Here is an 18,478-nt window from a genome sequence, read left to right on the forward strand (position 1 = left end):
AGAAGTAGTGTGGTAGCCAGTAGCCTCAAGTCTCTTCCATTTAACCTTAAGCCTAGCGTCTTTGTATATCTAAAAATAATAATTTAAAAATGTATTCTTCACTCATTTAAAAGTACATATTCAAATTCTTTAATAATAAAATATTTTTTTCATTAATTATAAAGGTCATAATTTTCTCTATATTATAAATATTGACATTTAGAAATAAAATGCTCCATTGTACTTTTAAATATATGCAAAAATGATGCAAAAAAACCCATAGTGATTTGACAGCCAGCATCATCCGTTAAAAAATTGGTACATTTATATCTATATATCCATACATATGCAAGTATAAGCTCTAATTAATAGTTAGGAATTTAATGCTTTCATTTTCTTCCTTGAACTTGTACTTTCATTCTACTTCCCCCAGAGAATTTTATCCTATTATAATATACCTCTGTGCTTGAAAGACTTTTACTGATCACACTGTCTTACTTCTCTGCAACAAAAATCATTTATAAATTAATTATTATTTTCTTTTACATAAGCAAAATCTTTAAGTAAGAATCTTTTTTTCCTGTCTTGAGTTAATATTACAAATGTTAATACATAATCAATTGAAACAATATAAATATTTTACAAATTTTTATAAATGATTATTAATGTAAAATTAAAATTATATGGGTGGGTGAGTGGGTTGATTATTTTGCCTTGATTAAATAAATAATAAAGTTGGTCTTTTTTTGCTGCAGTGGAAGATTTATACCTTGGTGGGAAATGAACCATAAGAGAACTGTGGGTTTCTTTTTTTTCTTTCTTTCTTTTTTTTTCCTCAAAAGAAGCAATTTATTTAGAAGAAAACAAAAGTAGCTCAACTGTGGGCACATGTTTGAATGACAGCTACTTTTAAGGTGTGTGAGCCATGAAAAGGGTACCTTTCCAGAAATTCTGGGTACACAGCATAAAGCAAAGAGGTCATTTTTTCCACTTAAAGCACCAGCATTAACAGCACAATAGCAGATATACAACTTTAAGCTTATTTTGGTCAAATGCAAAAATACTTAACAGATCAGCTTTGTTCCATCAAGAAGCCCATGTAAACCCCACATATGCCATAAATTCTCTTTAAAAAGGTCCATTAGAAATTTGAATTCCAGATCTTCATCCACTATTCAACAGTTTTGCATAGACAATGATCGTGATCTGGTAATCTTCAGATTTGGCCAGTACCTTGGCAGGGGAATCCAGGAACTGCCGGGAGAATTCACAGGGTGGTAAGGCATGAAGGACCCCAGTGTTCTCCTTGTCTTTGTTGTCCCCTGCCAGAGGCCGATTACCCCAGTGAACTGCTTTTGCTTTAAATAGAATGTGAGGCTCCTAAGAGGCTTCTGTGTAGAGGTGGCAATGTGTGATATGGCTGAAGAGGAGGAGGACCAGGTGTCAGAACTTCCAGAAACAGCCAGAAGAATGGCATAACCATTGGGCCCTGTCACTTTGATGCATCAAGTTATTTCATCCAACTTGGATTGGAGTTATTGAGTGCTTTTGAGCTGGGCTACTTTGCCTCCAGTTGAACCTTCCACAGGAAGACTGCTAGCCTCTTGAAGGTCACCCTGCAACAGCTGCATGTTGGATGGGAAGTTGCTGCTCTTCAGTAGAATCATGCTCTGCCACACCAAACAGAGTTTGGGAGAGGATGCTACTGCACATGCTGCCTCACCACACTGTTCTGGGAAGAAGCAGGGCTGGTGCTGTGGCACTCCCATTTGATCAGTCTTTTTTTTTCAGAGGGCTTTTTCCCTCAGTGGGTGCTGTTGTCTGGTGCCTCCTATCCTGCTCAGTTGATGCAGAGTTTTTACGGTCTTATTTGCCATCTTGGCTCTTCTCCAAACTACCTCATCAATTAGATTGGAGAGGGCTGTCTGTGATGTTTAGGTTCATATGTCAACTTTGCCAGGTGATGGCACCTGGTTGTCTGGTCAAGCAAGCACTAGACTATCTGTTGCTGTGAGGACATTTCATGGATTTAAATCATGAGCATGCTGTTTGCATCCATGGCTGATTACATCTGCAGTTGGCTAAGGGGAGTGTCTTCTGCAATGACTGCGGCTTAATCAAATCACCAAGGCTTTTAAGGAGACTTCAAAAGAGAGAATGTCTCTGTCGTGGCTTCAGCCAGCCGGCCTCTCCTGGGGAGCCTGTTGAGGACTATCATTGGAGCTGCCACCCAGTGGCCTGCCCTATAGATTTTGGGCTTTTGCATCCCTGTAATCATGTGAGACATTTTTATAAATCTAATATTTACTGATATTTGCTCTTGGTTCTGTTTCCCTGAGAAACCTAACTAATATACCTTTCAAAGAGAAGAAGATGGGAAGATTGATCATTGTCATGACTGTAGCGATCCTGGCTACTGCTCAATTATGGATTGTGGTCAGGAAAAGGAGCACAGTAACATTTTTGTGGTCAGTCGCTCTCAAAGGGCCTATCCAGATGCCAGTCCCCACTCTCCTCAGGGAACCTTCACTCCTAGGCTGGTCTCTAGTGCTGAGAAGATCTCTCTTGGCCTCTGTCCAGTCCACAGACCAGCCATCCTGCTTGTGATCAAGGGTAACTAATGGTTCATAAGTAGGCATGGCAGTAGTTGTAGTCAGATTACTGGGTTCATGGACTGGGGACGGGGTGGCACCTAATCAGAGTCAGGATAAAGGTTCCTGTCATGATCTATGTATAGAAAGGATGGTGTCCTATTTTGAGCACTGCTCAATGGGTCAGGTGCTCCATGTCCAAAAGCATCTGTCACCGGTTCATAAATGAGTCAGGGGCAGGGGCGGCAAATATTGCTGTTGGTAATGATGTTCTGTGTCTGCAAAGTCTACCCTAAGGTGACGGTAGCAGCACAAGCTACATCCAGGCTTTCCATTCTAGATAAATGCCCTACTATTGCCTTTGTGGTAGTTATGGTGCCATGGATACTATGGTGCCAAATCAGTCAAACTCTTGTGCCAGGGAAGCAAGAGGCACCCAAGGTTGTGGGTTTCTTTTGTCACTAGGAAACCTGGTGAATGGGAAAGGGAAGGGAGAAAAGAGAACTTGTACCTCAAAGGCTCTACCTGCAGATCAAGTTTAGGGCTGAGTAGATGGCAGAAGTTGAGGATCCGGAAATGATTCCTTTAAAATTCACATCTTTGCAAGTATGAGTATGAAGATGAAGAACCTACTCTAAGCTATAGTTCTTTTGTTAGCTTTTGTCCTTCCTTCTCTGTGTTGTAAGCAAAGAAGCTCCTCTTGATTCTCATCCTGTCATCAGCTATATGAGTGAATTCTTCTGACCACATAATGGCTGAAACAGCTTCTGTCTCTCCCCACAATTATTCACTGTCTATTTCTCATACATCCCCCAAGCCTAGTCCCCTATTTCCTTTCTTTCCTCTCTGAGAGTCTTTGCCATGTAAGCTATGATTGTGCATTCATTAAGGTCACAAATACTAAATCCCTGCTCTATATGACACCATGAAAGATTTTAAAACTTTAAGTAGATGCAATCTGGTCTTTAAAAAGCTTTCGACGTAGTAGAAGAAATGAGATATATGTACAAGGTACAAAGCAGAAGTGAGAAGCTAAGGTGTCGTAGATGGAGGAGACAATATGGATGAGGCACTGAATGTTAAAGCCCAAAGTCTAGTCCAGGAATGGGTAGTTGTTCAGTTTGCCTGGAGCACAGGATAAGTTTGAGGGCAGAATTTGCCAAAGTGTGTCTGTAGAATAAATGTTAGTAAGTATTTTTTAAAAAGAGAGAGAGTGATAGTGTTAGTTTTGTAGTGAAGTATGCCCAGTAAATAGAGAACACCCTAGTATGCCAGATTAAAAGAAAGGAAACACTTTTTCACTATGCAACTTATTCGTTCCTTCCAAAGGGAAAGCCAAAAGAGGTTTTAGCATGCAGTGCTTCCCAGCTCATTTCTTTTCTTTTCTGAGGTATGTCTAAACAGACAAGCGTTTGAGAAACAGGCTTTGGGGAGAACTGTTTTAGGAAGTAGTAAGAGAGAATGGAACCCATTCTGGGGTTAATTGTCAAAGCTACAACATCTTGAAATTATTTTCAGGTAGTGAAAATTATTTTTGATTTTGGTAAGGCTGCTCATGAGCAGAACTGGGATCTAAGAGGGTTGACCTTGAGGCCCAAACTTGCGGACTGAACTGGTAGGGGGAAGAAGGAAAAAAGACAATGGGATAGGAAGGCATAGTAAACCAGGCAAGAGAAAACAGATATCTACTACATTTGGGCAGTTGCAGAAACAAAAAGGAAGGCGCACATGAGTATTTTCAGAAGTTGAAACCTTTAGTTCACTTGTTGAGGTTGATTCATTTTTCAATTTGCTTTTATTATTGTGATGTTAAATTGAAAGCTTAACTTTCTTTTCCACCTGAGTTTATATGTTTATACTCAAATAATGCAGAACCTTTAATCTAAAATATAGAACACAGCTAGTTGAAAAAGAAAATATCTATTTATTTTTCCTGATGTTTTGATATTAATATTTTTCCCACTAAAGAAAGGAAACATCTCTGGATATTTATTTGAAGTTTATATTATTCTTACAGGTATGGCATATGGGAGATAGTGCCATAGTTTAAATAGTAAAGACGTAATTCTTTTAAATTATGTAAATTATAAAATTATTCACATTCATGATATGACTGTATCATACATTTTCAAGAATTCAGAGTTTTACATGCTAAATCTAGGAGGAAAAAATAGTCAACTTATATCCTACACTCAATTTTTTAGATGATTTACCCCATTACCCACTCATTTACTCTGGTTGCTTTGTTATATGTCTAGGTTGGAGAAAATACACCCTCTTCTTTTCATAAGTATGCATTCTTCAGCACATTGTTAGTGTAATGTTTTAGTGCAAATTATGGCTTTATAAATATTATGTTATAATGATTACTCTGATTAGAGCAATGAAATAGCAAAAAGGAATCCTGATCCAGGTCTCAATGTAAAGGGCCAACACTTAAAAAGTGCATCAGATTAAAAAATAAAATAATTAAGCAAGAATAGCAACTTGATAGAATGCAGTGATTTGACGGCCAACAATCTGACCAATCTTATTGAGCTCAATATGACATTGTCTTAGAAAACAACTTAACCTATTTATTGGGTATTGCGCATGTACCAAGGGCTCCTGACTGGGAACATTCTTTTCTGTGAAAAATAGACCTTGGATACGAAATGGAGGTGTGCTTAAGTAAACTGCTTAAAATGAACTTCATATCAATTAGCCTAACAATGATAATTAATAATGGCTCCCATTTATGAGCATTTTCTATGTGCTAGTAGTGTCATATACAATAGCTTAATTCTCAAGTCGTTTCACCGGGTAGGAATTATCACCCCATTTAGAGATGACAAAGCAGGCAAAATAAATTAAGTAATTTTGCTGAAAGTCCTAGTAGGTAGACTTTCTGATATTCTATGTTGTTTCCCACAAACTGCAAGTCATTATTGGTCTTGATCTTGAAGGATGTGTAAGTGCTGACAAAAAGGTACTGAATGGATTGTTTTATTTCAGTTTCAATATTTCATAAGAGATCATGAAAGATTTCCTTATATTACAGTAAGTATCCTTGTGTTCCTCAGTATTCTGTGTTTCATAAAAATTTAATTGATTCAATTGTTTGTGAACCCAGTAGAAAATTTCATTTTAGGCTAATGGATATGCTCTCCTTGGTTTGATTGGTTCACACAAAATTTAAATGGTTAACACATGGAATAATTGTATGTATATGCATGTAAAAATCATTCTGGTTTTAGATTTTGTAGATTTTTCAATAACATAGTTTCACAACTTCTGGGCAGAGCCAAAGCACTTTGTGCTGGTTTGAAAGGAAGTATGCCCCCTAAGAAAAGCCATGTTTTGATATAAATCCCATTTCATAAAGTTAAAATAATCCCTATTCAATACTGTATGTTTGAACTGTAATGAGATCATCTCCCCGATGATGTGATTTAGTCAAGAATGGTTGTTACACTGGATTAGGGGATGACATGTCTCCACCCATTTGAGTGGGTCTTGATTGGTTTACTGGAGTCCTATAAAAGAGGAAATATTTTGGAGAATAGAGACTCAGAGAGAGCAGAGAATGCTGCAGCACCACGAAGTAGAGAGCCCACCAGCCAAGTGACCTTTGGAGATGAAGAAGGAAAACGCCTCCCGGGGAGCTTCATGAAACTGAAAGCCAGGAGAGAAAGCTAACAGATGATGCCATTTTTGCCATGTACCCTCCCAGTTGGGAGAGAAGCCTGACTGTGTTCTCCATGTGCCTTCTTACTTGAGAGAGAAACCCTGAAGTTCATTGGTCTTCTTGAACCAAGGTATCTTTACCTGGATGCCTTAAATTGGACATTTCTATAGACTTTTCTAATTGGAACATTTTCTCGGCCTTAGAACTGTAAATTAGAAACTTATTAAATTCTCCTTGTTAAAAGCCGTCCCGTTTCTGGTATATTGCATTCTGGCAGCTAGCAAACTAGAACACACTTTGTTGCAAATCAGCCCAATATGGGGTAAGAAAGGTAAAAGCTTCAAATAGTTGTGCTTAGAATTATGTGGAGGCAATTATTGGCTGATTGACAAGAATGATATTTTTGAAGATTCTTTTTAAAACTGAAATGCAGAAAGTTTGGACCTATGCCACATGTCTGAACATAGATAATATATGTGTTCACTTACTCAATTTATTGAGATTAATTATAAACTGCTTTAGGAAAAAAAATGGTCTTTACCTCATCTGGTGCTTGGATAAGGAAAATATGTTTATTATTATTATTTATAACCTACCTCCTTGATGCCAATGTCTATAAATGTTTTGTTTGAGAATAGCTTTATACCTAGAGTTATGGTAAGTAGCATCTTGTTATTGAAAGTGATTTTCCCCTGTTCCTTTTTTTTCCTTCGTGAAGGGCTTTGTTCTAGACTAGTTATTAACTCAGATGTTTACAGGGCCCGCCAGAGAGCATGTAGGGATGACACAGTTTCATGAGGTCTGTGAGACCTGGGTGGGCCTTGCCTTGTCTGAATGGTAGCTACTTGGCTCCTGCTGATGGCTGCAATGCAGAAATGCAGACTCAGTGTTGTCAAATTTTCTGAAACTTTTCAAGGGCATATCAAACTGGATTTTTATGAGAAATATCCTGTTTTTAATTGTTATAAATTATTTAATTAAAAGAACAAAAATTGTACCAATCCCCCCCCCCCCCCCCCCCAAAATGCCTCTATTGGCCTGGTCCAGCCTACGGGCTATTTTTTTCAGGCTCTAATATCTCCCATGTTTGACTAACTTTTTCTTAGCTTCTATTTCAGTTATTATGGAATTGATACCCTTGTCTTTTTTCCTAGGGCCAATCTTTGGATAAACACTTGTGATATGTGTGCACCGGGTGGAGAATGAGATTTCATCCATGCCTCTACACCTTTGAGATTTTTCTCTGTTGTCCTCTGCCTTAAAGCTGTAACAGAGGCTTTTTGGAGTTTTACTCTACATTCTTTCAATGAGGAATCTTCACAAGACCGATGACCCAAGAAAACCCCTCCACAAAACAAGCAAATAAGGTGAAGAACTCACTTCGTTATTGAGAAAAGCAAGGGAACATTTATTTGTATTTTAATACTCCGCCTGAAACTGAACAAGTTTAACTTAATCTGGTATTCCTGGTAAGTAGCTGAAATAGCAGTTAGAAGTACAGAGGGAAAAAGCAGTTCAGCCTATTTGTTTCTATATTTCATGAATAAATGGCTATTTTTGGTTCTTTAAGGGAACATGCTTCATAATGGACAAGACAAAATTAAATTTTTTAATGCTTGCCATGTTCTTCAGAAAAATAATAAAATCTCAAGTATTTTTGGAATCCTGTCCTAGATTTTTATTTGGAAGCTTGCAGTGTCTTGAAAGTGCCTACCATAATAAATATAATTAAATTGTATTCATATATTAATTAAGCAGTTGGAAAAGTGAACTTCACAATGGATCACTGACTTCAAACTATGGAATTTTACCTTGGGCTAAATTAAAAAGTAACCACTTGTGTTTAGGTGTCTTGTTAGTAACATTTCCATTGTTATATATCAGCATGGCTTAACTCTAGAAAGCAATTGCTGCAAAATCTTGCTTAGAAGAGAGAAAACTACAGAAGTTGTTTTGTGAAAATAATATTTTTGGAATTAATATTTTAAGTGAAGCATATGTAGAATTTGTTAACAATTGATTAACTTTAAGCACCTTCTTGGCTATCAAGATTTATTTTTCCTCTAACTACTTTAAAAGCCATTGCAGAGAAGTTTTTTTTTATTATTATTTTTGTGACAAACCCACAGACATTAAAAATTAAGAAAAGAAAAAATACAGTAAAATGCTACCTGTTAGTTGATTTTTTTCTTAATTCAGCTTGATTATGCTGACCATAAGTCTGATAGTGGGGACAGAGGTGGTGGATCATTGGGAAGCAAGAGGAAAGGAAGACCATGAACAGTTTCAGGAAAGAGTTGACTATTTCTTTTTTGAAATGCAATTTTACTGAGATGTATTCACAAACTATATAATCACATACCATATATTCACATTCCATATAATCATCCAGCATGTATAATCAATGGCTTATGGTGTCATCATATAGGTGTGCATTCAACACCACAATTAATCTTAGAACACTTCATTACTCCAAAAAAAAGTAAAAATAAAAATAAAAAAGAGCACCCCCCTTACCCCCTATTCCCCCCATTATTATTAATTTTTTTGTATTTATTTTCTTACTCATCTGCCATATACTGGATAATGTCAGTTACAAGGTTTTCACAATCACCTGGTCACTAAAAGCTATTTAGTTATAGAATCATCATCTAGAATCAAAGCTACTTACTAGATTATAGTTCAACAGTTCCAGGTATTTCCTTTTAGCTATTCTAATATACAAGAAATTAAAAAGGAATGGCTATATAATGCATAAGAATAACCTCCAGCACGACCTCTCAACTCTATTTTAAATCTCTTGGCAACTAAAACTTTATTTTGTTTAATTTCTTTTCCTGGGGTTCAAGAAGGCTTTCTTAATCCCAGGATGCCAGGGCCAGGTTTTATTCCTGGAGTCTTGTCCCATGCTGCCATGGAGAGTTACACTCCTAGGTGTCATGTTGCACTCTTGGGGGTGGGGGGTTAGTGAGTTTATTTGCAGAGTTGCCTTAGAGAGAGGCAACATCTGAGCAACAAAAGAAATGATCTGGGGGAGACTCTTAGGCATAATTATAAGTCAGTTTATCTTCTTCTTTGCAGGAATCAGTTTCATAAGGGCAAGTATCAAGATTAAGAGTATAGCTTATTAAATTGGCAGTCCCTAATGCTTGTGAGAATATCTGGAATTCCCCAGGTGGGGAATTTTAATATTTCCACATTTTTCCCCAGTCTCTCAAGGGGAATTTCTAAATACTTTTTTATTTTCTGCCCAAATTACTCTGGGATATATCAGGGCATTACATTAACCTGTACAAACTAATAAAGTCTCATTCCCTATTCAAGGTTCCATGTAATTACATTGTTTGAATAAACAGATGGTAAAGGTTAGATAGTATGCCATAGAATATGTAAATTTTCCACCAAATAAACACCTCTTCCTTTGGTCTCACAAAGAAGTTGAAAATTTAAAATATAGTCAATATCATCCTTTACCCTACATTTCTGATTTACCTTAGTCCTAACCTGACCAACTTCATTCACATCTCTAACTGAAGTCTGATCTCTTTTTCAGCTTCTTTGACAGTTGCTGTGTGCGGTAATGCTGACTTTCAGGGTAGTGAAATTGTAACTCGGAGTCTCAGGTGTTACACAGATACCTAAAGTTCCAGGAAACAACCAGGTTATACACAAAGAGCTCAGCACCTCAGAATTTAGAAATATCAGTTAAAACTCAGGAATAGATGTGACTGCTGTAAGAATTAGCAATCTAGGAACTTTACAATAAGCCTTATGGAATATTCTATACTCCTTAATCATCCAATTGCCCAATCTCTGCCCATATTCTGCCCTCTGATAATTTACGCTCTCAAATTCAATTCTCAGAGTTTGCACATTATAGTTAGTTCATAGTAGTGAGACATTAGAATATTTGTCGTTTAGTTTCTGGCTTATTTCACTCAACATAATGTCCTTAAGTTTCATTCACCTAGTTGCATGCCTCACAACTTCATACCTTTTGCAGCTACTCAATATTCCATTGTATGCCAGCACCACAATGGAAATTTGCCTTTCTCTTCACCAGTCATTGTACCCTTAGGCCACCTCCATCCATTGCAAATTGTGAATACTGCTGCCATAAACACCAGAGTACAACTGTCCATCCATGTCCCTGCTTTCAGTTCTTCCAGGTATATACCTAATAACAGGGTTGCAGGATCATATGGCAACCCTATACTTAGCCTCCGTGGAGCTACCACGTTACCCACCAGATAGGGCAGCAGCATTTTACTTCCCTACCAACAGTGAATAGATACATCACTCTCTGCATTTTCTCCAGAACTTGCATATTTCTGCTTATTTTTAAAACAGTTTTATTCACACACCCTACAATCTATTCTAAGTAGACAATCAATGGCTCCTGGTATAATCACATAGTTATGCGTTCACTACCACAATCTAAGAACAATTCCAAAGGAAAGAAAAGAATAAAAAAATAAAAAGGAAAAACAACAACAACAACAACAACAATTCCATACCCCTCCCTTACATCTCCCTCTTATTGACATTAAACTTTGGTATTTTGCTTATGTTACAATTAATGGAAGCATATTACAGGGTTAATGTTAACTATGGACCCTAGTTTGCCTTGATTGTATTTTTTTCCAAAAACTATCCCATTTTCAACACCTTGCAACGTTGACATTCATTTGTTCTCCCTCATGCAAAAACTTTCTTATATTTGTACATTCAATCACTATCATTGTCCACTCTAGGTTTCACTGTTATACAATCCGAGTTTTTATCCCCTTTTTCCTTTTGGTGCCATACATGCCCTTAGCCTTCCTCTCTCAACCATACTCATATTCAGCTTTGTTCATCATACTTACAATGCTATGCTACCATCAAACATTATTAGGCTGTTCATTTTTGAATCTTTATAAATTTTGTTGAACATTATGTACTCCTGAAGCATCAGAGGTCCAATCTATACTCTCTTTCTTTCTCTTGATAACCTGTATTCTCAACTTTAACTCTCAGAGTTTTCTCGTTACAGTTAGTTCATATTAGTGAGCCCATATAGTATTTGTCATTTTGTTTCTGGCTAATTTTGCTCAACATAATATCTTCAAGTTCATTCATATTGTTGAATGCATCACGACTTGATGCCACCTCACAACTGCATAATATTCCATTGTATGTATATATGCCACAGTTTGTTTTTCCACTCAGCTGTTAATGGACACTTTGTTTCTATCTATTGGCAATTGTGACTAATATTGCTTTTAAACACAGGTGTGCAAATCTGTTCATATCCTTGCCTTCAGTTCCTCTGAATATATACATAGTAATGGGATTGCTGGATCATATGGCAATTCTATGCTTAACTTCCTGAGGAACCCATCAAACTGCCTTCCAGAGTAGTTGTACCATTCTATATTCCTTCCAACAGTGGGAATTAATATAGATTAAGTATACCTCTTTCTCCTTATCCATTCCAGCACTTGTAGTTTTCTGTTTTTATTTAAAAAAATTTTTTATAATGGTCATTCTGGTAGAGGAGAGATGATATCTCACTTTGGTTTTGATTTGATTCAGTTATTTCTGTTACAATGGTCCTATTCTCTGTAGCCTCCACAACCCAAAGTTCTAAATACTGAACATCAACATTAAGACTTCTTAACAGCTGTGCTGCAGCCAAGCAGTCCTTGGCAGCTGAATAACTATCCCCCTCCCCCCCATACACCACTATAAGGGTATACAGCTTCACCTTCAAAATGAAGAAAGGGGAATTGGCTTTATCATGATTTTATAGAAATAATAAAACACCAAAAAACTGAACACATTGTTCGTAACTTCTTTCCTAAATTACTAGGGTCAGAAAAGAAATATATTCTGTTTTCATTTTTTGTTTTGTTTAGCTTTTCCTTAGAGAAATTTCAACAGTGCTTAGATTCCCTGAAATACAATACAAATTTTCAAATCTGAAGAATGCAATTCTCAAAGATGTGCTTGATTAGATCACTGAGAGTTTATCCAAGAACATGCATTATATAAATATATTTTAATGAAAGCCAAGGCCAGTGGAGAGTGATGAAACTGTTTAGATCAAGTGGGAAGACTAAGAACCCCAGCACAAGATCCTTGTGTCAGAGATGGTGGAGATTGCCACTTTGGAAAAAGTCAAAGATTCAGAAATAGACAGTCAACAGTCATAGAAATTATTCAATCAGAAGATATGAAATGGATGAGAAATAGAAGTCCAGCAGAGTTCTTTTTAAGAGAAAAAAAATCTAACCATTCTCATAAATAAATATCTGTGATGGTTCTCTACTATCCCAGGACAAAATCTAAATTATCCAACTTAAGGGTCCCTTACAGTTTGATCTTGATCTACTATACTGGCCTCATGCTCTGCCATTCTCTTTCCTTGTCTGCATTTCCCTGTCTTGACCTTGCCTGTGCAATTCTCTATCAGACTGAACCACATTATATTTTTGAGAGGTCCTCTCTATTACCTTTTGCATATGTGGTACACTCTGCCTGGGCAGTTCTCCATCCCTGCCCATGTGGGTCATCCTTTGAGACCTATTTTAAATAAAACATCACCCTATGTTTTCCATAATCATCTAGGCCACATTAGTCAGTCAGATACTGGTGCTTTTGTAGCTTTCTTTGCACTCCTTTTATGTCAATGACCACATTGTTAATTTACAATCTGTCTCTTCCAATACTCTGGTAGTATTGAATAATTGAATGTAGAAGATAGTAAAAACATCTTTCTTGTGTTATGAAAATTAAGACATAGACCAAAATCACATACATGAAAAAATCCAGACAAAGCATGGATAATGGATAATAAGACTAACTAAAAGGAAATGTTCTCACGAGAAATTTCAGACATAAGGAGAATTACTTAAAATTCTACTTAGAGTACAATTCCATACCTGGTTTTCCTAACGACTGTAAATAGAAGCAGTCACGTGGCTTCCCCAGACTACAGGATTTGTATGGCTGGACTATAAAAGCTCATCCTGACCGTCTGTCTCACATACCCACTCAGAAAAGCACAGACCCTAAACCCAAAATCAGAGAAATTAAATTAACATTTCAAATAGTAGAACCTGACTTTCAACTCTGTAAGACTGCAGGCGTATTTGTGTGAAGTTAAATAAACTTCTATTTCCTCCCTAGGTTTTCACATTGTCAGATATAAACCAAAATACAAATGAAAAGCAGCTATTTACATTGGAATTTGTTTTCTAGTTCTTTGATGAAGGATGATTAAAGGATTTTTTCCATGGATTTTTGTTTTTTTAGCATGAACCCGCAAGGAAGGCACATTACTAACTATTGGTACAATTGGCGGGGATGGGGGTGGGGGGGCGGGGGGGGGTCTCATGTCCGTCACAGCTGTGTCTATTTTCAGTCATCAGTCTCTGCCTGTGGAAGTAGGGGAGTATCAGATTCCTCAAAAAGTATGAGGAGGAGCATTTGTGCCCTCTGCCTGGTTCCTTGGTAGCAGAATTCAAGCCTCCGGGTCAGTGGGCTCCAAAATTTCTTTATTGCCCCACCTCATTAGTAAACATTTCTGAGCATGACTCCTGTTAATTCATTTATCTTTGTATAAATTATATGGCTGAACTACCTTGTGTATGTAAGCATACATAAAAAAAGGAAAGTAAAAAAGAGGATAAAGCTTAAATGGCTGAACTACCTTATGTATGTAAAGCATACATAAAAAATGGAAAGTTAAAAAAGAGGATGAAGTTTAAATAAACAATATTTTAAAAATTACTTTAAATTTTACTTTCTTTAACAGATGATGGTTGATTAGAGTGAGCATAAATCTATCACTCAAGTAAATAGTCTTATAGCTTTGGATGTTTGAGGCTGACGTTTTTGGCAGATGAGATTGTTGTTTTGGTCTTGCAATATAACTGGTGGAGGGTTTGCACTAGGACTAGGGGAGGAAAGGCAAAGGAAAGGCAGCCCAGCTCTTATTGTTGATGTGATATTGTCGTATTCCCAATCTGAGGTTGATTTGCATGAATCTTTTAAAGCCATACATCCGTTTTACAATGGATATTTGCTTTAGGCTATTTAATGTAATCAACAAATCAATATAATGGGGCAAGTGTAGACTGCAATATGTCACAGTATGCGGAAAAGGAATGAAAAACGGGAGGTAATGCTACCAATCATTCTATATGGTAGTGTCTATGGTTTCCTTGAGATTCCTCACCCACCACATTGCAGTACCTACTCTTCCAGTCTGGGGACCAAGCGAAAGGACCAGTGTCAATCAGCTTATTAATGATTAGTGAACTTGAATTGCTTTGATAAATATAAACATGCATTAAAATACTAATATTGATTTTCCTGTACCCCAGTGAATTAACCATCTTGGACATGAGGAAAGTATACCCAAACTTGGAAACTATTGCTCTGTGTCAAAGAGAATCAGACAAACTGGAACTATGACTCTCAATATAATTATTGGCAATACTTGAAATTCTAGAAGAAATGAGACAGGGTATTTGTCCCCAAATACTGGGATAACAGATAGGTTTTTAAATAGTATTTGGCTCTCTATAACAATTATCGATTTATGTTTACATGTGTGAGGTTCAGGTCCTACTTTTAAAATAAGATTCTTTTCCTCTCTTAGGGTATTTCTTAAAGTATCTAACCTGGTTACTACTGCTTACAACCTGCAGTAAATTGTGACCTGTGCTATGTCTTCAGTTAGTGACACAAGGATGAAAATTTGGGGAATGCTATATGTTCTAGTTTGCTAGCTGCCGGAATGCAATACACCAGAGACAGATTGGCTTTTAATAAAAGGGGATTTATTTCATTAGTACTTCAGAGGAAAGGCAGCTAACTTTCATCTGAGGTTCTTTCCTACATGGGAAGGCTTGGGTAGTCTTTGCTGGCCTTCTCTTCAGGCCTCTGGTTTCCAACAAGTTTCCCCAGGGGTGATTCCTTTCTGCATCGCCAAAAGCCTGGGTTGAGCTGTGAGTGCTGAGACGAGGTATGCCGAGCTGCTTTGGCTGTGCTATGTTGCACAATCTTATTTAAGCACCAGCCAATTAAGTCAAACATCATTCATTGCAGCAGCCACACCTCCTAGCCAAGTGCAGATGTAATCAGCAACAGATGAGGTTCGTGTATCATTGGCTCATGTCCACAGCAACAGAACTAGGTGCCTTTACCTGGCCAAGTTGACAACTGAATCTAACTACCACATGTCCAAGTCTTGTCAACTTGGCAACTGCATGCATCACCTTAAACAATATTAAGGTGCAAAAATTCTCTTCTGGCTGTGGACCTGTGAATCTCAAAACAAGTTATCTGGTGCCAATATGCAAAGGAGGATATTCACAGGATACAGGTTTTCATCTCCATAGGGAGAAATTGGAAGGGACAGAGATGTAAAACCTGCAGGATAAATCCATTGGATTTCAAAGTCTGAAAGTCATTCATCCTTCACCTTTAGAAAGTGGCAGTCCCAAACTTTCCAAATGCCTATGCAGTGGCCAGCCTCTTTTCAAATCAACCTTGGGGAACATTGAGGAGACCACCTTTTTCTTGGCTCCACTCTCTCTAGGCATTGGGGCCATCCCTGGGCTCTCTGCCATTTCCAGGGCACACACTCAACCCCTCCATGTGGTGGCAGCCAGGCTCTCCCCAGTCCCCAAGGAGCGTGCTACACCTTTTCCAAAGCCTGAGGATGCACAACTCGTCCACTGCAATGAGAGGGGAGACTCATCCTCGGTCTTCAGGGCAAACTCACCCACTCTAGGTATATGGATGGGTCCACTCTCCTGGCTGAGGTTTCTTGGCTTCAGACCCGACGTCTATGGTTTTCACTCTGCAAACTCCAATTTTTCCCTTTGTGTCCCCTTCTGTCCAGATTGGCAGTGGTTCTGCTTACACCAACAGTCTCTTCAAGCACTTCAGGACTTCTCCATCATTCTCTTCACAGTTCCTCCAAAATCTTCTCCTTAGCCATCCAAAAAAACATTCCAACATATCTGTTATTTGCAAACTGCAGTAGCACCCCACTCTCCGGTACTAAATCTGTTCTAGTTTGCCAGCTACCAGAATGCAACACACCAGAGATGGATTGGCTTTTAATAAAAGGGGATTTATTTCATTAGTTCTTCAGAGAAAAGGAAGCTAACTTTCATCTGAGGTTCTTTCTTATGTGGGAAGGCTCAGGGTAATCTCTGCTGGCCTTCTCTCCAGGCCTCTGGGTTCCAACATCTTTCCCTGGGGTGATTCCTTTCTGCATCACCAAAGGCCCGGGTTGAGCTGTGAGTGCTGAGACAAGGTATGCCGAGCTGCTTTGGCTGTGCTACACTGTGCAATCTCATTTAAGCACCAGCCGATTAAGTCAAACATCATTCATTGCAGCAGGCATGCCTCCTAGCCAACTGCAGATGTAATCAACAACAGATGAGTTTCACGTACCTTTGGCTCATGTCCACAGCAACAGAACTAGGTGCCTTTACCTGACCAAGTTGACAACTGAATCTAACTACCACACTATAGTTTTAGAAATGTGTATGAGAAAATGTAGCTGACTTGGTTACTGTAAACTGCCTATACTTATGATTCCAAAATGATAGTTAAATTCTCCAGGATCCAGAAAGCCCATGAATATCCTTAGTTCTGTGGGAACAATTACTGACATACCTCCTATGTCATGGAGTCCACAGTAGGTAACCTATAAATATTTGTTGAATGGAATAAAGAGGATATTGTATTAATGAAGCACTATTTAATTTAGTAAATTCCTAAAAATTCATTGCATTCTAAGGAAGAGTTAAAAGCTTAATTTTAGCTTTGGAAATGTAGGTAACTTATGAGAGATCTTTTAGAAAAGAATAATTGAGAAATTATTGGTTAAAATACAAAGGTTTTTTCAACTATGAAATAGTAAATAAAATTGTTTATTAAAACCCAACAAATGAAAACAAAAACCACATTCTGTATAGCAAATGTGACATGATAGGACTAATGTAGACTTTATGTATAGGAAAAACAGCACTTTATTTTATATATGCTATATACTAGAAGTATTTGTGGAAATATTTAGGTATATCAGTTATATGAATTATTATTTCAAAGCATCATCGCATTAAAAAAATTTAAATTAGAGTTGCTTTTGTTGAAATTGGTGAATAGTATATTTGTGGGGTGGGAGAAATGAAGTGGAGATAGGGTAAAAGGGACAGGAGGTAGTTAGGGGATGTGGTTTCAGGTTCTCTGTTCTTAAATCACTCTGTAGAAAATGTTAGAGCTTCTGAGAACACTGAGATGATAAAGCAAACAGTTCCTTTTGTTAATTAAAAAGTTCAATGGCTTTTGCTAGTTTAGATAATTGTTCATTCATTCATTTATCTCTTCATCTAGCATGAATGCATTTGTTCTGATCTTACATTGACTTGACCTGCATTTATTGTGCATATTCTATGTTAAGGTACCGATTTAGGCCTGAGGGCATCAGAGCGGACATGTAGAATCCCTGACATGGAAGTGCCTTTAATGTTGTCGGTAATTGTTTCAAGGTTTGACCTATTACAGAACTTTGTTCTATTTCTGTTGCTCTAGTAAACTGGGTCTATTTATAATCCAGCTGATCAGTTTTTTGCTTTAGCTGATATAGAAACTATCCTTTAAAAGTTGTAGGGGGCGGGCCACGGTGGCTCAGCAGGCAGAGTTCTTACCTGCCATGCCGGAGACCCGGGCTCACTTCCCAGTGTCTAACCACGCAAAAACAAAAACAAAATAATAATAAAAATGAAAAGTCAATTGTAAAATGGCTTATTGCTAATTGAGTATATAATCAAGCATCTGTTTTATTTGTTTTGTAACTTTGATTCCACAGACAACAGATATTTAATGCATTTGGCATCTAGAGTGATGTCTTTTTGCAGGGCCCTTCAAACTTTGCCCTGGTGCATTCATTCAAATTCTTCATTAAACTATGTATAGGAGAAATGCAGACCATGATGGTTTGAGGGTTTACTGCATTCTTGTTTGTTAAATCTTTACAAACTTTATTGTATGTGAAGAAGTTCTGCTTGGCACATCTCCATATTTCAGCCAGGGTTTCTTGAATTTTTCAGTTCTCATAAAATTTAGCTTAAGCCTTTATGTTTTATGTATGGATCTTTATGACATCTAATTTCCATCCCCCCTCCACCCCAGGGTATAACTATAAATAGCCATAACATTTAACCTTGGCTAT

General features: G+C 37.5%; 1 pseudogene; it reads right to left on the reverse strand.

Annotated features, from left to right (window-relative positions):
• Positions 1-1,143: 1,143 nt before the first annotated feature.
• Positions 1,144-4,788, reverse strand: LOC143681196 (RNA-binding protein 15 pseudogene; annotated as a pseudogene).
• Positions 4,789-18,478: the final 13,690 nt, after the last annotated feature.

Source organism: Tamandua tetradactyla, chromosome 1 (genome assembly GCF_023851605.1).
Source record: "Tamandua tetradactyla isolate mTamTet1 chromosome 1, mTamTet1.pri, whole genome shotgun sequence".
In the NCBI taxonomy this organism is placed as follows: domain Eukaryota; kingdom Metazoa; phylum Chordata; class Mammalia; order Pilosa; family Myrmecophagidae; genus Tamandua; species Tamandua tetradactyla.